Source organism: Staurois parvus, unplaced genomic scaffold (assembly GCF_062004578.1).
Source record: "Staurois parvus isolate SC_StPar_1 unplaced genomic scaffold, SC_StPar_1.0 ptg000006l, whole genome shotgun sequence".
In the NCBI taxonomy this organism is placed as follows: Eukaryota; Metazoa; Chordata; class Amphibia; order Anura; family Ranidae; genus Staurois; species Staurois parvus.
In genome coordinates this window covers 4,263,006-4,277,528 of record NW_028317802.1, presented here as the reverse complement: position 1 = coordinate 4,277,528, position 14,523 = coordinate 4,263,006, and positions in this window count along the sequence as shown.

Sequence of the window (14,523 nt, the reverse complement as noted above, 5' to 3'; positions counted from 1 at the left end):
GTGTTAACCACTTGCCTACCAGGGACTTTTACCCCCTTCGTGCCCAGGCCAATTTTCAGCTTTCAGCGCTCTCACACTTTGAATGACAATTGCACAATCATGCAATATTGTACCCATATTAAATTTTTGTAATTTTATCGAACAAATGGAGCTTTTTTTTTGTGGTATTTAATTGCCACTGGGTGTTTTTTTTTGCACTATAAACATAAAAAGAGAAAAAAATGAAAAAAAAAAAAGGCTTTCTTTGTTTCTATTATAAAATTTTGTAAACAGGTAATTTTTCTCCTTCACTGATGTGCGTTGATGAGGATGCACTGATAGGCAGCACTGATGGGCACTGATAGGCAGCACTGATGGGCACTGATGAGGTGGAATGGATAGGCAGCACTGATGGGCACTGATAGGCTGCGCTGATGAGGTGGCACTGATGAGGCGGCGCTGGTAGGCATTGATGAGGAGGCACTGATGATGCTGCACTGATATGCAGCAATGATGGACACTGATAGGTGGCACTGATGGGCACTAATTGGCAGTACTGATGGGCGGCGCTGACGGGTGGCACTGACTGATGGAACTGACTGGCAGCACTCCTGGGCACTGATGGGTGGCACTGCTGGGCACTGTTGTGTGGCACTGCTTGGTGGGAGGCACTGCTGGGCACTGGTGGGTGGCACTTCTGGGCACTGATCATCAGGGTACTGATCATCAGTGCTGATCTGCTCTGTGACAATTGCTGGTTATCGGCACTACTTTTCTCACGCTGTGAGGAACATGCAGCCGATAACCGGCAACTGCATTTACTCGGTGATCTGCTGTGTCATTGAACACAGCTGATCACGTAGTAAAAGGCCGCTGTGATTGGCCTTCTTCCTTATCATATGATCACCTGTGTCTGTAGGACACAGCAATCACAGATATCACTGGATACGCACAGCTGGGGGCACGTGGGAGGGTGCGTTCTGGGAGAACATCATAAGACACCCTCCCAGAACTGGACAACTGTGCGGTAGCCATCATTCAGCTATAGCGTGGTTAAAAAAGGTGTGACATTTGTGAAAATGAAAAGTGGCACAGGGGTAGTCTCCTATCTGAGAGGGACAAGTAGTGTTGTGTCCTTGCTTCACATTTCCCTGTGTGTAACTCAACATGCAGCTAAACCCTCCTATTCTGCAATAAGCCAGACTGAATGTAATGCTGAAACTTTAATAATAGAACAGGGTGGGTGAAACTATTGGGAATAACAAATGAGAAATACATACAATCAATGTATGAAACATACAGACACAATAAAATGATTAGGCTTAAGATGGCAATAAGTCCATGCTCACCGGAATTGCTGCCTGCAGGGAATGTAAGTTCAGTCCACAATATGTGCTTCAGGGATGACGGTGGTTTCCTCTCCCTCAGGTCTTAAAATGGAGTCTGAGCTCCCAGGATGCACCTGTTTCTTTTTCTTAGAATGAAGGATGAATAGATTCTGGTTTCTGCAAAACTGTAAATTTATTTCGGGATCCATGTAGTGGCCAAATTTAATATTGCAGGCAGGCAGACATATTGACCTTCCCTGCTTAAGGTGGGACAAGTAGCTCAAAGAAAAAATGTCAGCTGGGTCTAAACTATCTCCTCTTTTAACTGTACACTATATTTTTGTGATCTGTCTTTTTGTGACCTGTGGCAGTGTCAATTTATGATCCTTGAGAGGCAAGAGTTATAAATCTCATGTCTGGAAGGATCACTCTGTCATGTGATTTTAGTTTCGTTAAGATAGTAAATTTCTGAGTGATGAGTTGTTCCAGACATATTTAGAAATCATAATCAGTGTGCTTTTTAAGAAGTAAAGAGGGAGTTAAATGTTAATGGTTTGCATCAGATATAATATGTGTGTAAGAATTTCCATTTTGACAATAGCCATTTTGCCAAACCTAAAACAACCTAGAGGTTCCCATTTGGCCAGATCGGTTTTGAGGTTTTTGAGAAAGGGAGGAAAGTTTAGAACAAATGTTTTGTCAGGAAAGTGTATTTTAAATCCTAGATAGGAAATGTTGATCTGTTTCCAATTGAATGGAAAGTTGGTCTTGAGATGAGACAAAGATGTTGAGGGAATCATTATACTGAGTGCCACAGATTTCTGAAAATTAATTTAGTATCTGATGGTGTATTTAGACATAAGGTTAGTGAGGGAGGTGAGAAGTTGTGAAATGAAAAAAGGAAGGCTGCTGCAAAGGCAGCTACTAGATCATCCTGTTTACTTTACAGTGATTCTATTAAAAGAGTCATTCAGCTTGAGTGTGCATAGAAAGGGCTCCAAAGAAATTATAAAAATACTAGGGGTTAAGGGACAGCCCTGCCTAGTTACCTTCAAAACTAAAAATTGGTTAGGCAATAAGCCATTTGTACAAACACAAGCCGTGGGTTTTGAGCAAACTGACATGATCCAAGCAAGCAAAACTTCTCAAACTAGAAAAGCTACAATTTCTGGGGAAATTGTGTGGTGTTCTTGCCTTCACCAGTAGTCTACAATGTCAATGGGTGGCGTGAGTTGCAAACAAATGGTCATATTGTGAAAACTATCAGGACTATGGCTTAGCCGGGGACATTTGTAGTGGCTGCAGGGATAGCTGAACGTTTTGATATAAGATTTGTGTAGGTGGGCTTGAAAATGAGGGAGTGATGGCAGTTTAGAAATCATGTCCTGATTTTTCAGCTCACACTCTAGCTTTTGTCAGCTCCCAATCTAGTTTTGAACATTCCGCCATTCATTCCTATGTATCAAGGTCCTACCTTTCCCCAGAAGTTATGCTGCTCCATGTTCTGGCATCCACCTTAGGTTGCTGCAAAGCATGGTGGGAGCCTTTTATGCTTTCAGGCCTCTGCGGTCCATCCCCCAGAGGGGCATGGTTGATCACATTTAAGCCTGTTGTCTGCACTTGCTCTTTGCATTCGTGTCCTGTATGATTGTGTTGCAACAAGTTCTTGTTCTACTCTCGTGGCTCTGCTGGAAACCGACTCGGCTTTGACTAAGACTATTCTCAGCCTTATCCCTTTATCTGACCTACCGTTGCTGAACCCGGCTCGTGACCTGTGTATTCTTGCCTACCGTCTGGTACTGTCTGTCCCGCTGTTATCGACCCGGCCTGTCCGACTACGCTATCGTTTCCCATCTGGTTCCCACCAGCTATACACCATTGGCGGCAGCCATTACTGCAGCTGGGGTTACTCAGGGGACGCGACCTGGTCCCTAGCTGCGTCAAGTCCATCCCCACCATCAGGGGTCCTGGTGAAAGGCAGCCTGGGGCTTAGACTCCGCGCCCTGAGGGACTCCGGTCTGTGGGTGGTGGTTGTCGTCAGTCGGTGCGTGACCCTACCATTAGGCCTGCCTGTCCATTCCACCGCTCCTGCCCTGACACTATGGGACCAATTTCACCACAAAAACGCTGATATTTCGTGAACCATTCGGCGAAACGTTCCACAAAGTAATAGCACACCAATCGGGAACAATCCGCACGTTTCAGTATATTACTGTCTATGTAGTGTAAAAACTGTGGGAGGAGCTAGGGTGGTAAATTTGGCTATAATAATAAGTATATATATGTGCGATAACAGTAAGTGGTCTTGCCATGCAAGAACACTTAATAACGGGATTGTAAATCCCATTAATACCCATCATACCATAAGAACATACCTTAATAATAACATAAATACGCAACAAGGATTGTGGAAAAGTTTAGGCCGCAGCACCTTTATTAGGTTTAAATCAATTTTAATTATGAAATGAACTTTAACCTTTAATACCAAACAGAACCACTGTTACCCATTAACAGACCAACATACTTAGTCACTAAGACTTAAGCAGCAATATCTTATACCAACCAAATAACCAACCACTGTCCACCCACAAAGTGGGCTACATTACTTCATAAAGATGGACCTTCCATATCAAAAAGAATTGTTGTTTACCAATAACAGACCAACATGCTTAGTCACCAAGACTCAAGTAGCAATATCTTATACCAACCAAATAACAGCGTACCAATCACTGTCCACAAAGTGGGTGACATTACCTCATAAAGATGAAGCTTCAATATCAAACATAATTGTTGTTTATCAATAACAGACCAACATGCTTAGTCACCAAGACTCAAGCAGCAATATCTTATACCAACCAAATAACAGCTTACCAACCACTGTCCACCCACAAAGTTGGCGACATTGCCACACATAAAGGTGGACCACGACGAGAGAAAAATTAACAAAGGGGAGGGAGAGCAGGTCAAAAGATCTAGAAGGAAGGCTGAAGAGAATCCAGAGGTGAGTCCAGCTGACAGACCTGAGGTAAATGCTGACTCTGCCCAGTGACAAGAGAGGATATAAGTGAAAGGGTACACTCATTGGCTAGATGTTTCCCGCCTAAAGATTTGTCATCAATCCAGTGCTCAGCATCTAAGGTAAATCTTCCTAGCAAGAGCAGGAAGCTTTTACTTGAAACACAAAGCAGAAAGAACCAGCTAAGCAGCTATAGAGAAACATGGAATGAACAATCATCATAGCCCTCTATTAAGAGTGAAATTTATATAGAAAACAAATGGGTGATAGGGTGACAATCCCATGGGGCTACTTCTCTATTTTTTCCTTTTGTGGACCTGACATTCCAGGCTACCCTCTAAAACAGGGATGTCAAACTGGTGGCCCTCCAGCTGTTGCGAAACTACAAGACCCATTATGCCTCTGCCTTTGGGAGTCATGCTTGTAACTGTCAATCTTGCAATGCCTCATATGACTCGTAGTTTGGCAACAACTGGAGGGCCGCCAGTTTGACTCCCGTGTTCTAAAAGGTCCTCTGTGACATTCAACAGGTCAAGGCCCTCGACCCCCCAGGGTGTTTATATAATGGATTATGTTCAAGGATTTGATGGTATTATCTTTGGCCTCCTTTCCTGGTGTGAAGCCTGTCTATTCTAGGCCAAGTAGAGAAGAGAGAAAAGGTGATTTAGCCTGGAATTTTGCAACTATTTTTTTAAATCTGTATTTAGCAAGGAAATGGGCCTGTAATTGGTGCAGGAGGTCAGATCCTTTCCTTCTTTTGGAATGACTGCAATGTGAACTTCCAAAAGGAATGGTGGAAGTGAAAGTTTTTAGATAGAAGTTAAAGTAGCATTAAAGCTTTTTTTTTTTTTTAAATAACAAACATGTCTATACTTACCTGCTATGTGCAGTGGTTTTGCACAGAGCAGCCCCGATCCTTTTCTTTTTGGGTCCCCACCAGCACTCCTGGCTCCTCCCCCTCAAGCTGTGCCCCCAGGGAAAGCCACTCGCCCTGGGGGCTCCACTTCATACTTGTCCCCAAACCATTCCTTCATAAGACACATAGAGCCTTAGTCTGGCCCTGCCCCACCTCTCTCTCTTTACTGGGTCATTGGCTGTAAATTGACAGCAATGGGAGCCAATGGGTCCCACTGCTGTCCCAGTCAATGAGGAGGAAGAGTCCCCAGACAACAGAGGCTGTTGAGAACGTTGCTGTATCAGAGAGGGCTCAGGTAAGGTTGGGGGGACTGGGGGATTAAAAAGCCTTGAGCTTTTAGAACCACTTTAATGGTACATAAAAAGTAAGAGGCAAGCTGGTTGGAAAAGGTTTCTTAGTAGAGGGTCATGAACAAATTTATGCCTTATTTAATTTTTTTTAAGGGGCTTGAGGAAATTCAGACTGTTATTCATTTTGCTTATATCAGTACCCTTAAAAGGTAACTCCACTTTCCTGGAAAAAAAAAATATAGCTATGCAATTGCTACACCAGACATATTGTAATTCAATGTTATTTTTCTGAATTTTCTGTAAAATTCAATGCAGTAGGGCAACTCAGATGCCTTTTGTGCACAATTGGTGTATATAGCTTCCCCAGGAATGTGATTTTCTGCTTGTGTGTTTGGCTCACTGATTTTCGCAGAAGTCTGGTTTAAGATTCAAGTCAAATTTTAGGCATACTCTACAATAACTTTTCATTTTGCTGAGATACACACTATTTCTAAACAGATACAAACATTGCAACATTCCTCATAAGAAGACCCCAAGTTCATCAGTTCATTAGAATGAACTCAGGCATTTCGATTTAGGATTCAGACCTCCAAAGATATAGTTGAACATACAGCTTTTTTTCTGATAGGCAGCACTGATAGGTGGCACTGATAGGCAGCATTGATGAGCTGGCACTGATATGCAACAATGATAGGCACTGATAGGTACTGATAGGTGGTACTGATGGGTGGCACTGACTGGCACAACTGCTGGGCACTGACTGGAGGCAGTGCTGGGCACTGATGGGTGGCACTGCTGGGCAACACTGATGGGTGGCATTGCTGGGTGGCATTGCTGGGCACTGCTGGGTGGGACTGCTGGGCACTGATGGCACAGGTGGGTGGCACTGCTGGGCACTTGTGGGCGGCACTGCTGGGCACAGATGGGTGGTATTGGTGCGTGGCACTGCTGGGCACTGATCATCAGGGCACTAATCATCAGTGCCCTGATGATCGGTGTCTATCCCTCCTCTGACAATTGCTGGTTATCGGCACTATTTTCCTCACGTTGTGACAGCGTGAGGAAAGTGCAGCCCATAACCGGCAACTGCATTTACTGGTGATCTGCTGTGTCATTGGACATGGCTGATCATGTAGTAAAACGCCACTGTGATTGGCCTTTTACCACATCACTTGATCATGTATCCATAGGACACAGTGATCACGGAGATCGCCAGGTGCGCACCCCCGGGGACGCAAAGGAGGGTGCGTTCTGGTAGGACATCATATTTGATTATCTGCGGTCGGCAAGTGGTTAAACATGTCCAGTAAAAAAATATCAAAAACCTAATTTCGTCACAAATTTAGGCCAAAATATATTCTGCTACCTGTCTTTTCTAAAAAAAAAAATTCTAATACGTGTAAATTAATTGGTTTACGTGATAGTTATAGCCAAATGGTACTTTACTGGTACAGAAAGTGGATAAGTGGATGATTCCCTGCTGGTGCCAAAACACTCATCTATCGTGGCACATCGCACATGCGCACCTAAGTCACCTCCGCCCATAGAGGTGTATGGGCGGAAGTGCCACTCGCATCAGAGAAGTGGCCATGACACCCAACTATTCTGGATGTTGACCCCATAATTAATGATCGTATGCATATACACCATCCTCAACGCAGTCCACAGGCCATCCAACAACCAAAACGCAAAAATGAAAAAAAGCAGTCACCGCTCGGCTTCCACCACCTCAACTCTACTACCTTGGTGGGTCTAGGAACCAAAATGGGTCCAGCCCACCATATATTATCCATAGCCAGTATATAAGTTACATCTCTTCCAAACCAATGAGAAAAGCCTAGTTAATTATCTCAATCAGCTCAACCATATATAAATGGAATCTTTATGATGTCTATAAGGGTGACACATAAGCCAAGGGTCCAAACATCCATCCAGACCAAACTACCAATAGGTGTCTCCAACTCCATAGAACCCACCTCCTTGACATGTGTTACATAAATGTGGAGAATAATAAATGCAAAAATTTAAAATCTAATTTACATATAGATAAACATTAACGCCCCATAGCATCAATTTCACAAATGGGATGTTCCAGTAACAGCAAGGACCAGATGGTTATAGTCTGGCCCAATCATATTAATGTAACAGGGAAACATCAAGCATCCAAAGGGAGAACACACAGACTATCCATAACATCTGTTTATAGTGATAATTATCCATCACGACCACATTACCTCCCTTGTCTGCCATTTTAATTGTCAGAGTGTTATATTGCTGTAATCCCTCAAGTGCCTGTTGTTGGGCCAAGGTTAAATTGTAATTAGCAGTACCAGCCAGGTCAAGCCTTTCAACTTCTCTGTTGGCCTGAGTAAGAAACATCCAGATATTAGGATTAGTTTGTAGAGAGGGGAATTTAGAATATTTCTTCTTTAGTTTCCCAGTTTTATATTTCTTTACATCTTGTGTTGGAGGGATTTCAGGATTGTACTCCATATCTGCACCATCAGCTACAATAGTTTGGGAGCCATCTCCCTTATCTACACTGATAAAGGAAACACACGGCGACAATATCCAAATGCCGATGTCAATCTCTGTAGTCTATAATATCTCCTATGCACCCTCTCCACGAGGCTTAATAGTAATATTAACATACAGGGTCAAAGGGGATATCAATATATTCCTTGCTCCACCATTACCACTCCACCTTGAATAGATAGATCCATACCTGATAAGCCCAGATCCAAGGGGGAGCTAGAAAACCCCCCCCCCCCAGCAACAGCAATATCACTAGGTAGTTTGTCCAAAAATTCTCCAGTATCAATCACCAGAAGCATCAATGTGTGACTCCTATAATTATATAAATAAGCATCCATATTCAATATTGTTCCCAGCCTTTAGAACCTCCGAACCCAGATGCTGACCCAAATTAACCCCTATTACAGATTATTATCCTTTCATCCTATCAGTTATCTCCCGGTGAAGTAGATGTCTTGGAGTTTGGGCTATGTTTTTGTCCTACAACTAGACCGGACACATTTGAATGTGTCAAAGACCTCAATTTGTTTGCTTGTAGAGTAAATATTTATTTGATGAGGATAGAAAAAGGAGGAAACGTGAGATACAAGAAAAGTAACAATGGAGGGGATATACAGTGAAGGACTTCTTGGCTTTGAAATATTTTATGGATCTTCCAAGTGAAAATGTTATTATTACTATTATGCCCAGATTGCCTCAGGGAGACGGTGCATAGGAGATATTAAAGACTACAGAGATTGACATTGGCATGTGGATATTGTCACCGTCTTTTTCCTTTATCAGTGAATCATCTATTGTGAGTCACATTTGGAATGTTTCTTTTTGTGTTTTTTTTCCCCCTTTTTCTTTGTATTCTCCCTTTCCCTCTCCCTCTGTCTGCCTTAGGATGCAATATGACTATGTGTTTATTGCAGGGCCTAATTTATGTGGCATGTGGCGGATATTCATCTGGGACCTTTTTAACCACTAGGTGGATGCTGTTCCCTTTATTACGGTACCACTCATGTTGACATGTGAGTTTGTGGAGAAAGTTTTCTTTTGGTAATGTTATGTAATTATTATAATTATTTAACTAATGTGTTGCAAATATATGCACATATGTTTCTTCCATCTAAGATACTGGACTTTTTTGTCTTCAACTCCTTTGGAGTCCTGAGGAAGAGAACAAGTGAAACACGTCAACTTCTGGAGTACTTTGATGTCATGATATACAGTGCTGTGATATATTGGGCTGATTAGCCAAAATACTGTTCTTATGGTAAAATTTTGGAAGACACGTTTCAATAAACATGTTCTATACAATAATATGATGTTGTCCACTTTCTGTACCAGTAAAGTCCCATTTGGTTTTTATGGTTTTTTATATGATCGATGAAGGATGAGGTACGTTTGCAGTCTGATTTTTATATAATTTTGTGATAGTTATAGCGTGTGTTTACAAATGGCAGTATATATACTGAGATTTTTTATTTTTATTTTTACTAGTAATGGCGGCGATCGGCGATTTATAGAGGGACTGCGGCAGGCATTCTGACACTGGGGGCAACTGACTTGGCGTCACTGACATCCCCACAGTTATCCAATACAGTGATCAATGCTAATAAAAAGCACTGACACTGTACTAATGGCACTGGGCAGGAAAAGGTTAACATGTGGGGCAATCAAAGGGTTAACTGTGTGCTGTGTGTGGTTTTACATTGTGTCCTGTGTGTGCAAAGCAGTGTGCAGGAGCTGACAGGGGAGAAAACTGTATTGTTTACAAACAGTTCTCCCCCCTGTCGGAGATGCTCAGGAATCACTGGACGCTAGCGAATAATAACTGGCCGGGACCTGGTGATTGACAGCCGAGGCCGTGGATGGCGGCGCTGGTAGGGCATGCACTCACCTAGCATGTGCCCCCTACCCGGAACTGCAAACTCACATATATGTATGTGATTTTGGGCACCCGTACCGCCCTGTAGCAGTACTTCTGCTATAGGCCGGACTGGGAGCGGTTAAGCTCTTTAGGCTTGAGGAGGCCACATTTACTTAAGTATGATTATATGATCTCTTCTTGATTGCCCATGGCTTATGCTAAGGGGGCAGGTTGTATAGTACAGAGTGGTATGTTGCAGCACTAAGACCAAAACAGTGAAATGGAGATATCAGTCAACAAAGGTATTTAATATTTCCTGGAGGCATCATCCCAAAACTAGTAATTATACAAAATAGGTCAACTGAACTGGTATGCCCTTCAGGAAAACATGAACAACTGCAACCCAATGCAATAAAAAGCTATAGCAATTTTATTAAATATACTGTACATAGTTTAAAATGTTTTAAAAGGGATAGTTGACAATGTAATGGCATATGCCCTTACACTTACCTGTCTACACATTTCACAGATAGCCTGCTTCTTGAAGACTAGGACATGCCATGCAAATTTTAAAATCTATGTCCATTCCATCTAAAATAAAGAAATATGCTAACAGATTGTCATTCAAAGTATGATAGTGCTGAAAGCTGAAAATTGGCCTGGGCAGGAAGGGGGTAAAAGTGCTCGGTAGGCAAGTGGTTTTTAATTAATGTATATTTAATAAAATTGTTATAGCTGTTTATCGCATTGGCTTGCAGTTTTTCATGTTTCCTGGAGTGCATAGTAAAAGTGGTATTTACGGAACTGTTGTTCTATGGCATTAACTTCACAAATTCTGTTTCCTATAATATTTTTGATTTCTGAGATATTAGAAGCTGACTTTTGATCTCTTAGGGCTATCGCCAGTAGCTTACTGCTTTTATTTCCTCATTTCTAGTAGATTTTACAGTATAGAAACACATATCTTCTGGCGTTGCCTTCCATCATTTTCTCTCATAATCCACATCAGAACTTTATCTAGGCATGCAGCTTGGATAGCCAGGAAAGAAGGGGGCAGCAAGCATGCTTCCCTTCCAACGCAAACTAAAGGATAAGAGTATGGTGTGGATTTTAAGAGGGGCCGCATGCAAAAAAAAACAAAAAGCAATATAAAAAAGTAGTTCCATTAAAAATCTATACCATACCCTTATCCTTGATAGGGCATTGTTGTTGATTTTTAAGGGGTACTCCACGCAAAAAAAAAAGAAACACTTAATGTTGTCCCTCCTAAAATAAATATGAGATCCTTATCCAGGCATGCAGCCTGTCTGACCAGGAAAGGGTGGGACAGTTAACTAGTTGCTGACTGCAGATAGCCGAATGACGGCTGCACTGCGGCCAGCCAGTTCTGGGAGGGCGTCATATGAACGCGATTTCCTATGTGCCCCCGGGGGCACGCACCCGGTGATCTCCATGATTGCTGTGTCCTTGACCCGGTGATCTCCATGATTGCTGATCACATGATGTGGTCAAAGGCCAATCACAGCGGCCTTTTACCACGTGATCAGCCATGTCCAATGACGGCTGCACTGCTGCCGACCAGTTCTGGGAGGGCGTCATATGACGTCCTCCCAGAACGCACTCTCCTGCGCGCCCCCGGCGATCTCCGTGATACTCTTTCAGTGTATGTCATGTACAGCAAACCACCATAGTTAGTTCTAGATATGGGATGAAAGAGGAAGAAGTACTTAACTTAGCCTCCATAAGGTCAGTTCCACTTAAAGTTTGCTGTTATTAACATTAATGGTGTGATTTTTAAATCCTTCATTTTTGTCTGTATAAATTGAAAAGAAGAATGTATTTAATGTATCTTCCTTCTCCCTGTGACCAGCTTTCACTGTTTATCTTTAACCGCTTTTGACCGCCCTATAGCAGAAATATTGCTACAGGGCAGCATGAATGCGCAACATCACGTATATATACATGATTTTGCATTTCCAGGTAGGGGGCACGCACCCTACCCACGCCGCCATTCGCGGCCATGGCTGTACATCACTGGATCCCGGTTGGTGATTACTCGCCGGCGCCAGTGATTGCCGAGCATCTCCGATGGGGGGGAGTAGAACTGTTTGTAAACAAGACAGTTCTCCTCCCTGTCAGCTTGTAAACACTGATTTGCATGGCTGTGCTTAGCAGTGTGCTTACAGTGAAACACAAACACAGCCCATTATGTAAAACACACACAGAACAAAGTTAACCCTTTAATCGCCTCAGATGTTAACTTCTTCATACCCAATGCCATTAGTACAGTGTCAGTGCTTTTTATTAGCACTGATCACTGTATTGGTGTCACTGGGGATGTCAGTAATACCAAGTCAGTTCCTCCCAGTGTCAGAATGCCCGCGACAGTCCTGGTCGCCGCCATTACTAGTAAAAAATTTAAAAAAAAATTAAAATTCCAGTATCTATACTGCCATTTGTAAACGCTATAACTTTCATGTAAACCAATTAATTTAAGCATAATGGTATTTTTTTTAGCAGTGTGCTTATCGTGAAGCACACAGACACAGCTTATAGTAAAACAGCACACAGCACACAATTAACCGTTTGATCATCCTTCATGTTAACCCTTTCCTGTCCAGTGCCATTAGTACAGTGTCAGTACTTTTTTTCAGCACTGATCACTGTATTAGTGTCACTGAGGATGTCAGTGACACCAAGTCAGTTCCCCCCAGTATCAGTATGCCCGCCTCAGTCCTGCTATAATCTGATCGCCGCCATTACTAGTAAAAATAAAAATAAAAAAACCCAGTATATATACCACCATTTGTAAACGCTATAACTATCATGTAAACCAATTAATTTATTGAGATTTTTTTTTTTTAGCAAAGACATGTAGCAGAATACATATTGGCCTTAATTTATGACAAAATTAGATTTTTAACATTTTTCTTTACTGGACACGTTTAATAGCAAAAAGTCAAAAATATTGTTTTTTTTCTCAAAATTGTCGAAATTTTATAGCGCAAAAAAATAAAACACACACAGGCGATTAAATGCCACCGAAAGAAAGCTCAATTCGTGGGGAAAAAAGGACGTACATTTAGTTTGGGTGCAGCGTTACATGACCGCGCAATTGTCAGTTAAAGTAAAGCAGAGCCATAACGCAAATAATTGCCTGGTCAGGAAAGGGGGCAAATCCACTGGAGGGCAAGTGGTTAATTGGCACAAATAACAAAATATGTAGTGCAGCGCTACTCTCACTAAACTCAATAGTGCTGCACTAAATATTTCCAGAAGTCCCACTGCAGGAAAATATGCGTAAAGGAGAAGAATCTACGATTTTAATGACACTATCATGCTAATGGGTGCTAAGGATCTAAGAGAGTAGTGCCATTTGTTTGGTTCACATATATTGGATCAATTTAACTACTCTGTTTTTACTGCTCTGCTTGTTAGTGTTTGTAATCCTTTTTGTTGCTTAATAAAGTATTCAGAGGGCACTATGAGAGTTTTTTTCTCTTTCATATGGATGGATATGTGGTGATAAGTATTATACAGAGGAATTCTTGCTCTGGTAGACCTAAAAATAACTCTTGATCTGGATGTCTGAGCAGTATTTCATCTTTGCGTGGATACAAGTGTGTTAAACCTCATTTCCTTGTAGAGGTCATTTTATGAAGGTGAACAGGATGGCGTGATACTTGTAATCGGGCTGCATTTCATAGTGTGTAATTTGAGCAAGTACGCACACCTTGTTGACTCACCTGGATTGGGACTTTATTATTTTCTTTTGCACATATATTTACAGATTGTTCATAGTATTTTGGTGATCTAACATTTTATATGTGAATTTTGCGATGTTATAAACCAGTAAACCTGCCCCTAGGATTTAAAAAAACTAAAAAATAATATAAAAGTATAGAAATGAAAATAAAGAGATAAAAAACAATTTCTGTATATGTGTGCCAAGCTACTGCTACTCCTACAGTCCCAGTGTGTAAGTGCTATATTATATACCCCAACATACAGTATCTGTGCTAGGTGAAAAATCAAACTTTTCAAACCTGCTTACACCAGTATTCATTATAAATCCCATCACCAAAGTAAACAAATGCAATATAACATAAAACTTATATGAAACACAACATCAAGTGTCCATCAACAACACAGAGCACTGCATAACTTTATGGACATTTTTGATGGACACTTGATATGTTTCATGTATGTTTTATATTATATTGGTTCTGTATTTTTGGTGATATAATTTATATTGAATACTGGTATAGGCAGCTTTGAAAAGTCTGATTTTCCACCTAGCGCAGCTGTGTTGGAATTTTGAGACGTGTTTTACATACAGTGGGGCAAAAAAGTATTTAGTCAGCCACCAGTTGTGCAAGTTCTCCCACTTAAAAAGATGAGAGAGGTCTGTAATTGGCATCATAGGTAGACCTCAACTATGAGAGACAAAATGAGAAAAAAAATCCAGACAATCACATTGGCTGATGTGGAAAGAATTTATTTGCAAATTATGGTGGAAAATAAGTATTTGGTCACCTACAAACACCTGCCTCAGGGCCTGGACGGATTGTTGTCATTGATGGGAAAATTAATTCCAGAGTTTA